The sequence below is a fragment of the Cryptomeria japonica genome, chromosome 10 (genome assembly GCF_030272615.1).
Source record: "Cryptomeria japonica chromosome 10, Sugi_1.0, whole genome shotgun sequence".
NCBI classification, from domain to species: domain Eukaryota; kingdom Viridiplantae; phylum Streptophyta; class Pinopsida; order Cupressales; family Cupressaceae; genus Cryptomeria; species Cryptomeria japonica.
The window spans coordinates 374523358-374528366 of NC_081414.1; positions in this window are offsets into that span (position 1 = coordinate 374523358).

Consider the following 5009-nt stretch of genomic DNA (forward strand, 5'->3'; position numbering starts at 1 on the left):
TATCGAGGTCAGTCTTCAAGTCACTAATCTCTTTCACCATTTTGCTAATGACCTCACAAAATCCCTTGATGTTGTCATTACCAATGGCACCATGACAGACATTTTGATTGCCCATGTTGTTCTCCTGGCCCTCATTCTGCATTCTGTGTATTCGGGTTCTCCCCATGATCACCATCCAACATTTCATCATCCTTCTTACCCTTATTATTGTCGGTTTTTTCAACCTCAAAATCCTCATCAGAAGAAATAATAATCTTCCTTTTCACCTTGTTTATCCCCTTACTGGTCTTCTTGGTCCTTTGGGTTTGCCTACCCGTACCCTTTCTCTTCTTGCTTTTTATGAGTTTATCATCAAAAGACTCATCCTCGGAGTCTGAAAGGTCAAAATCCACAACAATCCCCTTGGTCTTTCCCTTGGTCTTCCCCTTGTTGCTAAAATCCTCAAACTCACCCTCAGTTTCAGAATAGAGATTGAACCCACTATTCTCACTTTCAGTATCATCATCCCTAATTTGTTTGCCTTTACTAATGGGTTTCTCAATAATTTTCTCCTTCAACATCTTATAAACTAAAACCATTAAACCCTAGTGGAGGGCGTGGTCTCTTTGAGAATATTTTTGTACTTCATGGATAGTATGATCCATAGAGCAGGCAAGATAGTAAGGCAGACTAACCTTGTCACCATGGCGAAAGTGATTGAGCAGCATAAAGTGATGTCCATAAGCCCTTGTGAATCTCTCGTCCAGAGTAATGTAAATGATGGTGGCAAACAATAGAAACCTCCACGACCTGCAAATATGCTTAGGGGAATGGTAGGGATTATCCGCCTTCACCAATTTCCTTTTCTCTCCATCAATGACAGGAAACCTATCTGATGCCTTGTCAGACACACTTCGGTCTCTGTAAAATTTAATACCTTCTTTAACCATACCTATAGCTTCAGCAATGACATCCTCATCCACTTGCATCATCTGGGTGCCAACAAGAACCTTACGTTTCTTCCAGTTTTTTATGAAATGCTTAGTGACAGTAGGGTCTTTGCCACAAAGCCTTTCCATAAAAATATTCAAACCTCTCTCTTGAAGAATCTCCCAGACTTCATTGTTTTTCTTCCAGTCCAAGCAAGAAGCCGGTTCAAACCTCTTTTTATTACCTCCCATATTACCCTTAATTTCCAAATTCTTCCTTATTGCAACTCTGTTCTTTTCTCTATGATCTCTATGAAGAAACCTAACAATTTTGTTGTTGTTATGAAGATCCACCTAGAATCCGTACCAAGTAAATATGGTATGACTAATAATAAAACAAGCCTTGCCACCATAGTGATCAATCATAGAAAAATGAGGAAAAGGATTTAGAAATTGTGACTAGAAAAGACATGTTGCCTCATCTGGATACGGTCCAGTTCAATTAGAGATTTTGCCTCACACTTGAGATTACTCTCACCATAAAGGGTAATGATTTTGTTAGAGCAGCAAGCCAGGTTGGCAGCCCAATCAGCACACATGTTGGCTTCTCTATATGCATGTGTGAAAATACACATTTCAAAATTTTTACTAATTTACTTCGTAGTTTTGATGGCATTGTGTATAGACCAAGAAGGAGGGAAAACATTATTCAAGCAATTAATAATGTTCAAAGAATCGCCTTCAACCCAAACTTTAGTGCAATTGGAATCTCTAGCAAGAACCAACCCATGATAAGCAGCAATGGCCTCGGCAACATGATTGGTTTGTTGACCTATAGGAATACACTTGATAGCTTTGCATATTCCCCCTTCATCCCTTAACACCACACCACACCTTGCATTACCAGGATTACGCTTGGAAGCACCATTGAAGTTAATTTTCATCCATCCATGAGGGGGCATTCCCATCTCACCTCTTCTCTAGGATTAACATGTATGATGTTACTCCCCTTTATTCTCCAATTCTTGAAAATGATATTATCACCTTGATCTTTGGGGTTAATTATTCCACCAGTTATGTAGAGGTTCTCCACCATATGTCTTTTGATTTTCTCAAAAATAATTTGAGCTTTTGAAGCCTTATCTCTAAACACTCTATCATTTATTTCTTTCCAGATTCCCCAAAAAATGTGGGGTAAAGAAAATATCCATAACAGAGTAACTGAATTGTGCTTCGAAGGGTGGAACCAAGAATTAAAAACATCTTGGACAGCTTTAGGGAAGACCCATCTGACATTGAAGCTCTCTAGACATCTAGCCCAAATATCCGCAGAGAAGGGACAAAGGATAAACATGTGATTAATGGTTTCCTCATTCTGCATACAAAGATGACAAATACTAGGCAAACAAAAACCTCTAGTTTTGAGATTGTCAGTCGTTAGAATCTTATTTTGAAGGACGGTCCAGAAGAAAATATTAATTTTGGGAATAAGTCCTTTCTCCCAAGCCTTAGCCCAAAAAGGACTCTCCTGACTAGAATATTGCTGGAAATAAAGAGAGGAGACAAAAAATTTACCATCAACAATGAGTTTCCAGATAAGTTGATCCTCGTCATCAACTACCACTATAGAATTCATAATTTTATTCTGATGCTCAAGGGAAGGATTGATGGAGGATAAGTCATTCCACTGACCTAAATTCCAGTAGTTAGCCACAATAGTTCCAAATTTTTCCTTATACTGATCCTGAAACTTGCCCCAATTAGGATTATCACTAATTGGAGAGTCTAACAACCAAGTGTCTTCCCAGAATTTAATGAAATTACCCTTCTCCACCTTCCATTTCACTCCTTTGACTCTTATGTCTCTAGTTCTAGTGACATTTTTCCAGATGTTGGAACCAATCGGAATATCTTCAGCCTTGAGGAAACTATGAAGGGTAGGGAGTTGTCTTTTATACTTATTATCCCATATCAATTTCCATTCTCCCTCAGTTCTATAACCTTTCCATATCTACTTAGCCATGAGAAACTCATTCATATCTCTGATTCTTCTAAGACCAAGTCCTCCTTTTCTTATAGGCTTGCACACCTTGTCCCATACAATCAAATTCATTCTCTTCTTTTCCTCAACCCCTGTCCAAAGAAAGGTTCTTTGAATTTTTTCAATAGCCTTTGCAAACTTAACAAGGATTCTAAAAAGACTGATGGCATATAGAGGGATACTCTGGAGAGTAGATTTCAGAAGCTGGACCTTTCCTGCTTGACTAAGCAAAGAGCCTTTCCATCCAACTAACTTCTTATTAACTTTATCCAACTAACAGAAGAATTCCCCATAATAATTGAGTCGTCCACAAATTGCTGATGAGAACACACTTGGTCAGCTGATGAAGGTTTAAGCCCTCTAAACTCTCCCTTCTCAACAAGTTTTCCAATAAATCTGCCCAAGCATTCCGCCATGATTATGAAAAGAATAGGGGAGAGAGGATTCCCCTGTCTAAGACCCCTAGAGGACTTGAAAAAGGGAGAAGGAGACCCATTGACCAACACAGATAAAGAAGTAGAGGAAACCAGTTGCATGATAAGACTGATGCTTCTTGAACAGAATCCAAAGGCTGAAAGAACAGTTTGCATAAAACGCCAATCAACTCTATCATAGGCTTTAGATAAGTCAAGCTTCAGAAGGAAACCTTTTTTAGCCCTAGAAAGAGAATGAATGTTCTCATGGACCGTGATTATCGAGTTCAATATTTGCCTCCCAGGGACAAACCCACTTTGTTGGGGAGAAATGATGGAGGGGAGCAAAGTTAGAATTCTAGAGGTCAAGACTTTAGAGATAATCTTGTACAAAGAATTGCAAAGGCTGATAGGTCTAAAAAATTCCATGGAGTCAGCTCCCATCTTGTTGGGAATAAGAGAAATGAAAGTACCATTCAATTCTTTTAAAATTCTCCTAGCACCAAAGAATTATTTCACAACACTGGAAACATCCCTTCCAACAATATGCCAATACATTTGGAAAAAGATCATGGGGAAGCCATCCGGGCCCTAGGCCTTATTACCTTCAAAAGAATTGATAGCTTTCAAAATTTCATCATTAGTAGGGATAGCAGCTATATAGGAATTCTAGTCAGCATCCAAGATAGAAGGGATGCAGTCCAAAAGGTCCTTTTGAGCTTGAAGGTCCAGATTTTGATCCTTAGTCAAAAGATTGGAGAACTCCAAGGCAGCTTTCCTCATAGAATCTTTATCATCAATAATTCTGCCATTGACTTTAAGCTGAGAAATCTCGTTGATAGCCTTGTCTTTCAGAGTGGACATGTGAAAGTATTTGGTGTTTCTATCCGCCTCCTTCAGCCATATATTTCTCGATCTCTGTCTCCAGAAAGTTTCTTCTTTGGCTATAATATCATGATATTTCATAATAATCTCATCTTTGGCCTCTCTAGAGACATTGTTGTAGCCATTATTCTGAATCTCATCTTGGATATTTTTCAGATCTAAGAGAATGGCAGCTTTGGAGACAAAAATGTTACCAAAGGAGTCCTTATTCTATCTTTTAACATTGTCTTTCACAAACTTCAACTTTTTTACCACCTTATACATAGCATTTCCTTCAACTCTAACCTGCCACCAGTCCTTGATTTTGCTTTCAAGCCAAGAGGATGGGACATGAGGAGAGAGAATGAGTGGACAGATATAAAATTGGGGGAAATGTTGATTATGATTAGGCTAGGGTTAATTAGGCTAAGTGATGGGGATTAGGAGGGTGATTTGTAGGAATGAAGGCATTAGCTAATTAATTGGGATTAATTAACTAATTAGGATTTAGAGGAAATATTGGCTAAAGCTGAGAATTGAAATAATTTTAGAAGAATAGGGTATAATTAATTTTGATAAATTAATTATAAGACTAAGGTGATAAATTAATTAAAATATAATTTAATTAATTTTAAGGAGGACTGACATAATTAATATAATTAATTATGTGAAAATATTAAATTAATTAAATATTAAGTTAATTAATTTTAAGCTTCTACAATTAGGTCTTACCTTTGTGTAAAATAATTTCATTGCACAACTCTCTTCTTCATAGTAAATGAA